General features: G+C 45.7%; 1 long non-coding RNA gene across 1 annotated transcript in view; it reads right to left on the reverse strand.

Moving 5' to 3' along the window:
- Positions 1-13,416: 13,416 nt before the first annotated feature.
- LOC126260866 (uncharacterized) overlaps positions 13,417-15,476 on the reverse strand; it is a 180,714-nt gene continuing 178,654 nt past the window's right edge. Inside the window, exon 3 of the long non-coding RNA XR_007546652.1 lies at positions 13,417-13,480. This is a non-coding gene — a long non-coding RNA (uncharacterized LOC126260866). The remainder of the gene's footprint in view (positions 13,481-15,476) is intronic.

The raw sequence follows: 15,476 nt of genomic DNA on the forward strand, positions 1-15,476 counted from the left end.
CCTTCAAACAGTACACACGTCGTAAGCTATAGCAGTGAAGTACTGTGAAGAAGCAAGTTCACTGAACGGAATGGGTTGATGAACAGACACGAGCAGAGCTACCATATTTGGGCGTCACCGTAATCACACCGTGAATCAAGTATAAAGTGTTATACGAATACGTGAATAAAGTTCCATATATTTTTCTCAACATTTGTGTAAATTGTTAAATATAATCTGTGGCCATACTGAGTGGTATTTTTTCATACTATCATCTAAAAATGTCGTTTCACAAGATGGTGTTCATGCTAGAAACTTCATATTCATTGTACAAATGTGTTAAAAGCGAGATAAGGTATTCTTGTATTTTTTAAGTTTACGAATTGTATGAGAAAAATATCTTGTTGAGGTCTACTATTTAAGAAATTGCAGAAGTTTTACGTGTTTAAGGTTTTTCTGTACACTGTATATTCATGTAAGCAGTGACTCCTTAAAAATTCCTTGAGTGTATAAGCTCCTAAAAAACTTCTTAATTTTTGTTCGAAGAAAGAATAAGAACCATATCAGTGTCAGCCAAGGGCCTTCAGTTTGCATCGCTTCAGTTAGACCCGTAAGCCCAGGTGCCGAATGTATGAATAATGGAATGGAAGGACTACACTTTGTCCAAAATAACACAAGGACTATACTTCCAATATATTGCACAGCAATGTTTGTGCAATACACAATGGTGTGTTCTGTCTTCAGGTAAGGAATCTCTACAACCATAGGAAGGTCCTTATCTGGACGCATGTTGCGGATTTCATGTCATTTAACTGGGTGGAGAAGGATACGTCACAGCTTTGCAAAGATCTACTTTTTCAAAGAAATTTGCTGTACGAATAATTCTCATGCAGTTCAATCTGCCATTCTAATAACATATGTATTCAGCTGCAATAATGTTTTTCCATAGGAAAATAGTTTCAGAACTTATTTAAAAATCACCAAGAGCTGATAATTAAATAATTCTTTGTTTATTACTGGTTTCTGTCTTCTAGTCATTTTCGAGTATGCTGTATAACAACAGAGAGAACACGAGATGCGTTTACTAGTAAACTGTCAGTGCAACACTGTATAGTGTACTTGCTCATGAAACAGTCATAACACAATGTCACATACTCACATAAAGCTACTTACAACAGTGAGGATGAGAACATCCCCACTGTGGTATAAAATAAAATCCACGTAAAAAGATCCTACACGCAGAGGCACGAAACGAATGTCACGCTTTGTCGTTGACAATCGGTTTCAAACCCGACATGAATACACGACCATCCCAACCAGGGAACTTTGCAAAGGAAACTGGACGTACTGTCATTCGATGTCGGATACCTCGCAAAAAGCCATTGTTCACAACATCACATAAAGCAACGCAAGAACAGGACAGTAAACTTCTGCTGTAGTCCACTTGAAAATGGCCACAATGCCGAAATTTGCAGCAGCTGATTTTATGAATAAATAGGTTTGAAGACTAATACGCAGAGGAGACGCCTTTGGAAAATATAATATTAGTAAACTGTCTGTATCTGTTTTCTAAGGACTCGCTGGAGAGGGCGTGCTCAGTTGAGAAGCTACATTTGATAGGCTGCGTGTCATGCCTGGAGACTTCTTTCTGGACTCGTGGCAGGAGGGCGGCCGGAGGACCACCCGAGAGACTGTGGGCGTGATGGACACTGGCCGCGCACCTGCGCGCCGGTCCGGCCACGTGTGCTACTCCTCCAGCTCCAGAGAGCTGCTGGAGATGGAGCGCCGACCTTGCGGCAACCTTGGCCGCTGGAATGCGCGCGCGCTCGCCGCCAACGGGACCGGCAGCTCTTGCGCATGCGCCAACATGGCGGCGTATCCGCCGGTCCAGCGTCCCGCTAACCGCTCTCTGGCGACTGGCGAGAAGGCAGCGGCTGATATCCGGTCCGTTCCGCCGTCAAAGTCATTAATATGAACCGTAACTTCTTCTGCTGTGTAATTATCATCGCTTGGAATGTTGCCCAGATACTTGTGCCAGTAACACTTCCTACGGGCACGGATACCCTGATATTGCTCTCCGTTCCTTCTCCTTTGTTGGGAGAGCTCGAAATTGTCACGTCTCAAACGAAGGAAGGAAGAACTCATCTACATAGCATATTTCATGGTACTCTGACTCATCTACGTCTCAAAGATGACAAAAGATGTGAGGCATACTTTATTTAGTAATGATATCAAAGAAAAAACAACCGATAAATTGGCTTTGATAGACAGTTGTTCCCTGGCATTCTTGGTGGTAAAGAAGTGCTTTAACATCCAAATGGAACACCCAGTGTTTTAAAGAAGGCATAAAAATGGAAAATCACGTGTTGCTTTGAGGGATCAGTACTTTTACGTGAAATCTGATACTAACATTATTTCTTACGGGTTTGGACACAGTAGTTGCATACGGGTGTTGCAATACATATTTGCCGGAAAAATAAATCATTCGCTATCTCATTCTATTCGCGGATGTTTTGCTGGGAGGAGGATTGTAGGCAGCCCTCTCTATCAGCCCCCATTTCTTTGTTTCACAGTGGCATTGATTACGTCAGGTGTTATTTGCTGGATTGTAACAGAACGTCGGGTCTCTGAATTTTTAGAAAAATGCTCTTCGCTATATACAACAGCGTAGCATCTCCAACTTGGAACCTCGCGACCGCTACAGTCGCAGGTTCGAATCCTGCCTCGGGGTGATTTCCCTAAATCACTCCAGGCAAATGCCGGGATGGTTCCTCTGAAAGGGCACGGCCGACTTCCTTCCCCGTCCTTCCTTAATCCGATGAGACCGATGACCACGCTGTCTGGTCTCCTTCCCCAAACCAACCAACCAACCTGCCTCGGGCATGGATGTGTGTGATGTCCTTAGGTTAGTTAGGTGTAAGTAGTTCTAAGTTCTAGGGGGCTGATGACCTCAGATGTTAAGTCCCCTAGTGCTCAGAGCCAGCCATCTCCAACTTGAGAAATTCGAACATTTGTGAGACGCTGTCATGCTGACAAAAGATTCCCACGTACACAAAAACTGGTTGAAGACGAGTTTTGTACATAATCTTTTTCGTGGGTGCACTGCACTATCTTAAATGCCTCCTGATAATTCTCAATTTTATAGCTACCCTACACGTATAATATATTCTTATATGTATAACTCCCAAGATGATGATTTACTGATTTGTACTCCAGCGTTCGATGATTTTCAGTGTTATAAGGATGTAACGACCTTATTCAGATGTTCATTGATATCGTGTGGCTTATTGAATCAATGAGGTTAAGTACATGGGTACTTGCGTACGGTATACCCACAAGTCACCTACTGACTGCAATATGTAAGAAACATCTAGATTGTGCCATACGATTTGTCCATTGATTGATTATTATTTGATATATGGATGATTGCAGTTGTTTAACGAGTATGTGTATCTTTACACATCTTCCGTGGCCTTCTTTCCTTTTCCTTGGCGAAACAACGCAGAGCACAGATCTTAGGATGACTCATGTGTTTAAGTCAACTTTTGTATTTTTAGTTATAGAGTGTGCATTTTGTTGTTTATAGTTTATGCTTAACGAGAAATTTTCTTTAAACAATTATATTGTCATAAATTTTATTTAGGCTCACAAATATGTACGAGTAAACTTATGTGACACGTACTGGTGTCTTGTCTGGATACAATATGAGTGCCACTGCCCTTACATTTGTTCACTGTTTTATTTAAGAAGTTATCTGATTCACAGTTTTATCTGTTACCTCTGTATTCCACTTAATTTCAGTTAATATTAGAGTTCCATGCCTCAAAAGGTACAAACGCAATCCTTATACAATCACTTTGTTGGCCGTCAGTCTGTCTGTCTGTCTGTCTGAGTCAGTGTTAAGAACCCTTTTTCTTATGAACGGTTAGACATTTGAATTTATGTCACATATTAAGATCTACGGTCCTTCGGCGGTGTAAAAGAAGAGATACGACGATTTATGTCACATGTTTTGATACTCGAAAACTCCCTCGTCAAACTATAAGGGTGCCTCCCGTTGGCCTAGAATCAAGGAATTTGGCAATAAAAGTTTCACTCTACACTTAAAGGAAACAAAAAAATAATCCTAATATTGTAAATCTGTATTTACATCATACAAGAAATTTTTTTGTCTCTTGTATTTGTCGGGTAGCCGATACGTCAGTGGAGTCCTCTTTTTCTCGGGTACAGGTAGAAGCGTCAAGTTGAAATTTACGTCACATACTGAGGCCACGTTCCTTTGGTGGTGTAAAAAAGTTAAGCTTCTAAGTCAATGCTATCAAAACATAAGGCAATTTTATCACATGTTTTGATACAATCTCGGTCACTGAAACCTATAGGATACTCCCCATGGCGTAGAATCATGATATTTGGCAAGAAGCAAGATTTCACAAGACAAATAAAGGGAAAAATCTAAAATCATACAACTCGAATGGAAGAAGGGAGGAAGATTGCGTTTAACGTCCCGTCGACGTGGAGGTCATTAGAGGCGGAGCACAAGATCGGATTGTGTGAAGGGTGGTGAAGGAAATCGTCCGTACTCTTTGAAAGGAACCCTCCCGGCATTTGCCTGGAGAGCTTTTTGAACTGTCGCCCTCTGTCACCTCGCTCGGTATATCGAACTCGAAAAATATATTTATTTTGCGTTTGTCATCCGACATCAAACTTGAAATTGCAACATTCTCGAAACTTTTCCGAATATCAATGTAGGTAACACGCAAAAATCGACGAGATTCTCGATCCCCGGAATGAATGAACAGTCTATAAACATAACTGTGTTTGTGCGGAACCCTCACACTTGTGATTTGACAATGCCCTCATTTTATTAATGGGTATGTGTTAATTCGTGTTAAATTTGTCGATATGCTTTACACTATTTCCCTTTTAAGTGCAATTTTCTGTACTATTCCAGATCGGCAGACTGTTCAGCCGAAACTACACTCCTGGCCATTAAAATGGCTACACCACGAAGATGACGGGCTACAGACGCAAAATTTAACCGACAGGAAGATGATGCTGTGATATGCAAATGATTAGCTTTTCAGGGCATTCACACAAGGTTGGCGTCGATGGCGACACCTACAACGTGCTGACATGAGGAAAGTTTCCAACCGATTTCTCCTACACAAACAGCAGTTGACCGGCGTTGCCTGGTGAAACGTTGTTATGATGCCTCGTGTAAGGAGGAGAAATGCGTACCATCACGTTTCCGACTTTGATAAACGTCGTATTGTAGCCTATCGCGATTGCGATTTATCGTATCGCGACATTGCTGCTCGCGTTGGTCGAGGTCCAATGAATGTTAGCAGAATATGGAATCAGTTTTTCAGGAGGGTAATACGGAACGCCGTGCTGAATCCCAACGGCCTCGTATCACTAGCAGTCGAGATGACAGGCACCTTATCCGCATGGCTGTAACGAATCGTGCAGCCAAGTCTCGATCCCTGAGTCAACAGATGGGGACGTTTGCAAGACAACAACCAACTGCACGAACAGTTCGACGACGTTTGTAGCAGCATTGACTATCAGCTCGGTCATCCTTGACGCTGCATCACAGACAGGAGCGCCTGCGATGGTGTACTAAAGGACGAACCTGGGTGCATGAATGGCAAAACGTCATCTTTTCGGATGAATCCAGGTTCTGTTTGTTTACAACATCATGATGGTCACATCCGTGTTTGGCGGTGAACGCACATTGGAAGCGTGTAGTCGTCGTCGCCATACTGGCGTATCACCCGGCGTGATGGTATGGGGTGCCATGGGCTACATGCCCCGGTTACCTCTTGTTCGCATTGACGGCACTTTGAACAGTGGGCGTTACATTTCAGATGTGTTACGACCCGTGGCTCTACCCTTCATTCGATCCCTGCGAAACCCTACATTTCAGCGGGATAATGCACGACCGCATGTTGCAGGTCCTGTACGGGCCTTTCTGGATACAGAAAATGTTCCACTGCTGCCCTGGCCAGCACACTCTCCAGATCTCTCAACTGAAAACGTCTGGGCAATGGCGGCGGAGCAACTGGCTCGTCACAATACGCCAGTCACTTACTCTTGATGAAAACTGTGGTATCGTGTTGAAGCTGCATGGGCAGTTATACTTGTACACGCCATCCAAGTTCTGTTCGACTCAATGCCCAGGTGTTATTACGGCCAGAGGTGGTTGTTCTGGGTACTGATTTCTCAGGAGCTATGCGCCCAAATTGCGTGAAAATGCAATCACATGTCAGTTCTAGTATATTTGTCCACTGAATCCCCGTTAATCATCTGCATTTCTTCTTGGTGTAGCGATTTTAATGGCCAGTAGTGTAGTAATCAGTGATTGTTGAAATATTGCAATCTGGCCTATTAAAGTATTTTCCACAAAGAATCTTTAACATGTAAACGTCTTGCGTGGGTGTGACTTGAAAGAATACTGGAGTCTACGCTGATACCACCTGTCCTCCATCTGTCTCGGACGTTAACACGACGGTGCTGCCACCCTTACCAGACCTTCAGTTCGCTTTGCCAGGTAATATCGTACATCAAAGGCTTTCCGGAAGTTAGGTATTACGACGTCAAGCTAGACACAGCCGTCTATTGCCGTCTGGATTTGACGAACGAAGGGAGCACACGGTACTTGCAGAATCGTTGATGAAGCGAGCCGAAATGCGGCTAGGCTCTCGAGGACGCCGCATCGAGTTGAAACGAAAATAATGGTGAGTGGTTGCGGGGGCGGCTGGCCTTGCGAGTCCGCCAGCGGCTGCTCCTGGCCTGAGGGAGCGTGGCGCGACTGCGCAAACGGCGCGCCGCCTCACAACATAACGCCACGGCGAGCTGTTGTCCGCTCGTTAAACTGTTCTCCAGCTGGGAGCAAATCAGCCCGCAGCCAGCTACTCGGCAGCAAGCTAATGGACTCATACAGGATGTATAACCGAGGTACTGTATGACAGGAAAAAGAAGGGGCAACGCGATCGTCAGGAATGTTTTCGACGCATACAGCTCTGTCCGTTTCGCCAGTAATAGGCGAAATACCTTCAGACTTCAAGAATATAATAATTCCAATCCCAAAGAGAGCAGGGTTTGACAGATGTGAAAATTACCGAACTATCAGTTTAATAAGCCACGACTGCAAAATACTAACGCGAATTCTTTACAGACGAATGGAAAAACTCGTAGAAGCCGACCTTGGGGAAGATCAGTTTGGATTCCGTAGAAATGTTGGACCACGTGATGCAATACTGACCCTACGACTTATCTTAGAAAATGGATTAAGAAAAGACAAATCTACGTTTCTAGCATTTGTAAACTTACAAGGGAACCTCCCCATCGCACCCCCCTCAGATTTAGTTATGAGTTGGCTCAGTGGATAGGCCTTGAAAAAATGAATACAGATGAATTGAGAAAACAGGAAGAAATTGTGTGCAACTATAAAAAAAATAAGCAAAATATACAAACTGAGTAGTCCATGCGCAAGATAGGCAACATCATGGACAGTGTGAGCTTAGGAGCGCCGTGGTCCCGAACCTGTAATTAATTTTAGCTTGTTTTACTACTTTTAAATGTCAGTTGAAAATTATGTACTACTGTGGAATGTTATGACTAATAAATTGGAAAAATAAAACGTCGCTAGCGCGAGTAGCACCGGAACGAGAGGTCCTTGGTTCAAGTCTTCCCTCGAGTGAGAAGTTTGAATTTTTATTTTCTGACAATTATTGTCATTGACCTTGTTATTGAAGTCGCGAGCTATATTTGCTGGATTCATATTGCTCACGGAATACATCTCACGTATTTAATGCACTCTCGTCCAAAGTACCGAACAGTCAACTGCCATCCAGGGAGCCTCGTTAGCAGGAATACTCTCTCTTCCGTGCGCTGTAGTCGACTGACGTCGTGTGTTTCGATGTTTGTTTAGGTGTGGCATCCCCATACTACGGCGCAGTTACCTCGAATCGGACGGACGGACGGACAGATAATAATTGTCTGAAAATAAAAAAATTAAAATTCTCAGTCAAGGGAAGACTTGAACCAAGCACCTCTTATTTCGCAGTTACTTATGCTAACCACGGGACCACGGCGCTCCTAAACTCTCACTATCCTTGATGTTGCCTACCTTGCGCATGGACTACTCAGTTTGTATATTTTGCTTATTTTTTCATAGTTCCACACAACTTCTTCCTTTTTTCTCGATTGATCTGTGTTCAGTTTTTCAAGGCCTATCCACTCTGCCCACTTATAACTAAATCTGAGGGGGGGGGGGGGGTGCGATGGGGAGGTTCCCTTGTTAGAGAAAGCTTTTGACAATGTTGACTGGAATACTCTCTTTCAAATTCCGAAGGTGACAGGGGTAAAATACAGGGAGCGAAAGGCTATTTACAATTTGTACAGAAACCAGATGGCAGTTATAAGAGTCGAGGAGTATGAAAGGGAACCAATGGTTGGGAAGGGAATGAGACCGGGTTGTAGCCTATCCCCGATGTTATTCAATCTGTATACTGAACAAGCAGTAAAGGAAACAAAAGAAAAATTCGGAGTAAGAATTAAAACTTTGAGGTTCGCCGATGACATTGTAATTCTGTCAGAGACAGCAAAAGACCTGGAAGAGCAGCTGAACGGAATGGACAGTGTCTTGGAAGGAGGATACAAGATGAACATCAACAAAAGCAAAACGAGTATAATGGAATGTAGTCGAATTAAATGGGGTGAAGCGGAGGGTATTAGATTACGAAATGAGACGCTTAAAGTAGTATATGAGTTTTGCTATTTGGGGAGCAAAATAACTGATGATGGTCGAAGTAGAGAGGATATAAAATGCAGACTCGCAATGGCAAACAAAAGCGTTTCTGGAGAAATTTGTTAACATCGAGTATAGATTTAGGTGTCAGGAAGCCTTTTCTGAAGGTATTTGTATGGAGTGTAGCCATGTATGGAAGGGTAACGTGAAAAATAGTTTGGACAAAAAGAGAATAGCAGCTTTTGAAATGTGATGCTACAGAAGGATGCTGAAGATTAGATGGGTAGATCACATTACTAATGAGGAGGTATTGAATAGAATTGGGGAGAAGAGAAATTTGTGGCACAACTTGACTAGAAGAAGGGATCGGTTGGTAGGACATGTTCTGAGGCATCAAGGGATCACCAATTTACGGTGAAAATTGTACCATTGGGCACGACATGGAATACGCAACATAAATTAAGAATGCTTACGGATTCACACTAATGTGCACAGTGTTAGGTGTGATGGTACGTCTGTAATTCTATTTTATAGTAATTTCAGTACCCTGCTATTCCTGTATAAAGCGACGATTGTTAACGACATGTGCTAATGCACTTCAAAACCACTTGAACACGATTGTACGACGAAACTTGCAGTGTGACAAATAATCATACTTCCTACAGTTCATCGGTGAAAATGTCATTCCATAAATACAGCGTAACTGTGGCACCAACCATAGAGGAAGAGTGTGGAAATCTACATCTACATCTACATTTACATGGCTACTCTGCAATTCACACTTAAGTGCCTGACAGAGTGTTCATCGAACCATTTTCATACTACTTCTCTATGATTCCACACTCGAATGGCGCGTGGGAGAAAGGAATACATAAATCTTCCCGTTCGAGCTCCGATTTCTCTTATTTTATTATGATGATCATTTCTCCCTACGTAGGTGGGTGTCAACAAAATATTTTCGCATTCGGAACAGAAAGTTGGTGATTTAAGTTTCGTAAATACATCTAGCCGCAAAGAAATCTGTCTTTGTTTCACTGACTGCCACCCCAACTCGCGTCTCATACCAGTGATACTCTTACCCTTATTGCGCGGTAACACGAAACGGGCAGCCCTTCTTTGCACTTTTATGATGTCCTCCGTCAATCTTACCTGGTAAGGATCCCACACCGCGCAGCAGTATTCTAAAACAGGACGGACAAGCGTAGTGTCGGCAGTTTGCTTAGTAGGTCTGTTACATATCCTAAGTGTCCTGCCAATAAAACGCAGTCTCTGGTTAGCCTTTCCCACAACATTTTCTATGTGTTCCTTCCAATTGAAGTTGTTCGTAATTGTAATACCTAGGTATTTAGTTGAATTTACGGCTTTTAGATTAGACTGATTTATCGTGTAACCGGAGTTTAACGAGTTCCCTTTAGCACTCATGTGGATAACCACACACTTTTCGTTATTTATGGTCAACTTTCACTTTTCGCACCATTCAGATATCTTTTCTAAATCGTTTTGAAGTTTGTTTTCATCTTCTGATGACTTTATTAGTCGATGAACGACAGCTTCATCTGCAAACAACCGAAGACGGCTGCTCAGATTGTCTCCCAAATCGTTTATATCGATAACGAACAGCGAAGGGTCTATAACAATACCTTGGGGGAACGCCTGAAATCACTTCTGTTTTACTCGATAACTTTCCGTCAGTTACTACGAACTGTGACCTCTCTGGCAGGAAATCGCAAATCCAGTCACATAACTGAGTCGATATTCCATAAGCACGCAATTTCACTGCGAGCCGCTTGTGTCGTACAGTGTGAAAAGCCTTCCGGAAATCCAGGAATTCGGAATCGATCTGAAATCCCTTGTAAATAGCACTCAGCACTTCATGCGAATAAATAGCTAGTTGTGTTTCACAGGAACGATGTTTTGTAAACCCATGTTGACTGTGTGTCAATAGACCGTTTCAAAGTGGTTCAAATGGCTCTGAGCACTATGCGACTTAACTTCTGAGGTCATCAGTCGCCTAGAACTTAGAACTAATTAAACCTAACTAACCTACGGACATCACACACATCCATGCCCGAGACAGGATTCGAACCTGCGACCGTAGCGGTCGCTCAGCTCCAGACTGTAGCGCGTAGAGCCGCACGGCCACTCCGGCCGGCCAATAGACCGTTTCCTTCGAGGTAATTCATAACGTTTGAACACAATATATGTTACAAAATCCTGCTGCATATCGGCGTTAACGATATGGGCCTGTAATTTAGTGGTTACTCCTACCATCTTTCTTGAATATTGGTGTGACCTGTGCAACTTTCCAGTCTTTGGGTACGGACCTTTCGTGAAGCGAACGGTTGTATATGATTGTCAAGTATGGAGCTAATGCATCAGCATACTCTGAAAGGAACCTAACTGGTATACAGTCTGGACCAGAAGACTTGCTTGTATTAAGTGATTTAAGTTGCTTCACTAGTCCGAGGATATTTACTTCTACGTTACTCATGTTGGCAGCTGTGTCGATTGGAATTCTGGAATATTTACTTCGTCTTCTTTTGTTCACTGTTCTTCATTTTTAAGCACAATATAGCAGAGCACGTATACTTTTGTTGTGCCGAGCAGTGTTCCGGGCTGTCCCGGCCACGATAGCTCCCAGGATGCACCACGATTAGACTGAGCCCTTCATTGTTTTCACCAGACTGTGTACTGAGTGGGGTCTGGGCGACATTTCCGCGTGTTTCGGATATGTAATACATTCAGGATTCACGTGCCGTAGCTTACGGAATGAAAAATTTTGGTCGACACGAAAACCTGCTTAGGTGAACAGATTTATGGAGGATGGCGCGTTTAGGACACAACTCACCTGCCGCCGGGTGGCGTGACGAACGAGGCATTACGGCAGAAGCCATCCGTCTCGAGGCGGCTGTCCGGACGAGGAGCAGCAGCTGTATGCCGGCAGCGCGCACCTACCTGCGTGGCATAGCTAGTGGCCGCTGGCTGCACTCTACTGGATGCCGGCTAGGACCGTGCCGCGACAGTTCTGCACCGGCCTCTCACACACACACGCACACGCACACACTCACAACCTGTGTCCAACATTAAGCGTTGCGCCGCTGCTTGCTGACGGAGCAATAAATGGAATAATGCTCCTGCAAACTATCACTAATACACATATAATTAAAATTAATCTTTGAATTTTTTTTGTAACTTTTCATTCAGCATAGTGCTTCCGGTATTTATCCTTAGCCGACAGAAACTGCTATTAATAAGTACCGGAGTGTAGCAACCAACAAAGAATCCAAATGTGCCCAAATAGTACCGAATATGTCTCTGTCACAGGGAGAGGTCAACATGAACAGAGTTATAGTGACATGAAGTCCAGTGATCAGAAACTGTAAGCTAGTACCTTTTCTACCATTGCTGGACAAATTCTGGACATCAAACAAACTGTTCAAAGAAAAAAGTTTTGCACCACCCTAGCGAAGAGCCAAGATTTTTGTAGTATCGGCCGCCGCACAGCAGCCGTCAACTCGGCGCGGCGTGCTGCAACACGCGCGACACACAGCGAGTACCGCTGGCGCCGCACACGGTGTCAACAACTGGCGCAAGTGAACGCGTCGTCGCGGGGTTAGCGGCAGCGTACACACCACCATCGATACGGATTACCCTGGCGGCGCTGCCCTTGCCACCAGAGTGAGCAACCGCATAAGGGCGCCATCTACCAACACTCTGATTGGCCGGACCTGCGGATTTAAGCGAGCTCCCTGAGCCCGTTTAACCAGTTCAATCTTCGCCCGGTTGCTGGATTCACGACGACCGAACCGGACTGTGGCCTCCCTGGCTGGAAACTTGCGAGGCGTCGGTATCGACTGGTTGACAGTGGTTTGGACTTGTATTCTCTACTAGTGACTCTGATTTCTCCTTGGCGCTACAGCCAGCGAAGTGTTGTGTAGTCGAACTTAAGTTTTGTTTTGAGAGACAGAAGGTCAAATAAATTGGGTTATCACGGAATATTTGTTTTATTATAGTGCGGACATAACAATTTCGCCTCTCTCTAAATCAGAAATTTAATTCTTGACGACCTTTTCACTTCAGAAAATCGTTACGTACAATCACCTAGGAATGGAGATAAGAGAAAAGTGTATGATCTCACTACAGTTAAACAGAGCGCCGCGATTTGTCGGCATTCGTTAACGAATTTGTGCAAACTATTCAGTGGTTGAACATCTCTGTAATATGAAACTTCCTGGCAGATTTGTGTGCCGGACCGAGACTCGAACTCGGGATCTTTGCCTTTCGCGAGCAAGTGCTCTACCAACTAGCAGAAGTAGGGCTGCGAGGACGGGGCATGAGTCGTGCTTGGGTAGCTCAGTTGGTAGAGCACTTGCCCGCGAAAGGCAAAGGTCCCGAGTTCGAGTCTCGGTCCGGCACACAGTTTTAACCTGCCAGGAAGTTTCAAGACTTATTCTTTCATTTCTTCCCCACCTGGAATCTTACCGTCACGACGTTCGGTGATACGGAATTGGTGCAAAACTCTTTTCGTGTTCCCGCAGCACTGTAACTGGGGCGATACTCACTCTTGCCGCTGCGGAAGCCGTGCGAGGCGTGGGCGGCGTGGGCGGCGCGTGCGCCGGTCGGCAGCGGCACCGGCAGCGGCAGGGCGCAGGCCAGCGCCAGCACGCAGAGGGCGCGCGCGGCCCGCATGTCGGCGCGTCGCGGCCGCCGCCGCTACCTCGCCCACATCGCAGCGCCCGCGGTCGCCACCTGCGGCACCACGACACCACACCACCCTGTTACTGAGTACACTCTAAGAGAAAAAGACGGCGCTCCACCGAGTTTGCGTCCAAATGGGATGGAAATCGGTAGATGGGATGTACGTCTACAGAATAACAGATGATTACAATGTCAGAAAAAATTATAGAAAGAACTTCACAAACTGAACAACTCAATAACGTGTCGGTTCACCTGTAGCCCTTATGCAAGCAGTTATTCTACTTGGCATTGATTGATAGAGTTCTGGAATCTCTTTTTTGAACAGTTCTCGGGTACCGTCGTAATTTCTCCAAAATATTTCGGCAGACGTACACGCTGCCACCTTCAGGTGGTTCCTGACGAATGGTGTGCTGTTGACGCTGTCGCTGCACTGAGAAGGGTGGACCCTCGACTTGAGTCGGAAGTTCTAGCGCTGGAGCGCTTCGCCTTCCTCTTGACAGTGTGGTGAGTGGCCACGTGGTGGTGTGGAGTTCTTGAAGGTGTGCATATTTAGTTTTAGTTTTTTCTTTTTTTTTTTTTTTTGTAACCCAAAGACGACAGTCGAAGAGGAGGAAAACGAAAGGCCTCATGTGAATGGCCTGGTGGTTTTTTTTTTTTTTTGTTTTTAATGGAGAATAGGATAGTGGAAGGGACAGCAAGAGAAGCAGGAAAACGAAAGGCTCAATTGACAAGCTGGGTACTGAATGAAAAGGAGAAGACAATAAGGAGAAGAGAGAGAGAGAGAAGAAGGAAGAAGGTAAAACAAAGGCGAAAGTGGCCGGTCGTCGGCAAACCGACGGCGAGGCAGACACAAACAGATTGAGGGGGCGGGAGAACCTAGGAAGGGAGTGGAGCGGTAGTAGGGCCTCAGGAGTGGACAGACTATGGAGGGAGTGGAGGACGAGAACAAGGAGGGAAAGAAGAACTAAGGAGCGTCCAAGTGGGGTTGGGCTGCCGGCAAGGACGGAGGAGAAAGAAAGGAAGGGGGAGTCAGGAGGGTAGGGGATTGGCGAAGAGGGATCATTGGACAAGGAGGTCAAGCCATCGGGTGGTGGCCAGGCGATGGAGGCGGGTACCAAGGGAGAGGATGAGAGGAGTGACGGGAGTGGTGGTACAAGGAAATGGCGGAGGAGCATACACGGTCGTGAAGGAGGGGGATACCAGCAAGCAGGTGAAGTTCTCGGTTTGCGAAACGGTAGGGGAGGCGGAGGGCAAGTCGGAGAGCACAGTTCTGCACCGTGTGGAGTCGGTAGAGATGTGTGGGGGCGGCATTGCCCCACACGACCGCAGCATATTCGAGGATGGGGCGGATCAGGGACGTGTAGAGGAGGATACCAAGATGCTGGGGAAGGGAAGAAGTAGGATTGATGAGGGGGTAGAGCTGGCCGATGCGCCCCAAGGCTTTCCGCCGTATGTCCTCGATGTGGGGACGCCAGGTGATGGCCCTGTCTAGGGTGACACCCAGATATTTGGCGGTCCTGGCCCATGGGGCGGGGGTACCGAGGACAGTGACAGGGGGGTAATCGACGGGCCACCTGCACCGACGCATGATGACCGCCTGTGTGTGATGCTGTGCCGTTCCTCTCTAGCCGTCACCACCACCGTTCCTCTCCTGGTGTCTTCGGTGCGACTGGCGCGGCGGCTACTGTAGGTGATGGTCGAAGCGGCGCCTGGGTCTGAACTGCGGTCTGCAGTCTCCCTGCTGCCGCCGTCGGGGGCGGTCCTCGATCTCTGGGACCGCATCTTTCTCTCCAGGCTGAGTGCAGGTTTCCACGCCTAAGTTGAAGGCCGCAGTCTTCACTAATTAGATCGTCCTGTAGTCAGATTTCGATGGCCTCTTTAGTAACGCAGTCCCAGAAATAGGAGGATTGACAGAGTATTTTTGTTTTCTAATAGTCCATGGTATGGCCAGTCTGTATACAATGGTCAGCCACGGCTGACTTAGTGGCCTGGCGTAATTCGGTAAAGCGCTTGTATTCGCGGCACCTCTCTTCTACAGTGCGGACAG

The sequence above is a fragment of the Schistocerca nitens genome, chromosome 5 (genome assembly GCF_023898315.1).
Source record: "Schistocerca nitens isolate TAMUIC-IGC-003100 chromosome 5, iqSchNite1.1, whole genome shotgun sequence".
NCBI lineage: Eukaryota > Metazoa > Arthropoda > Insecta > Orthoptera > Acrididae > Schistocerca > Schistocerca nitens.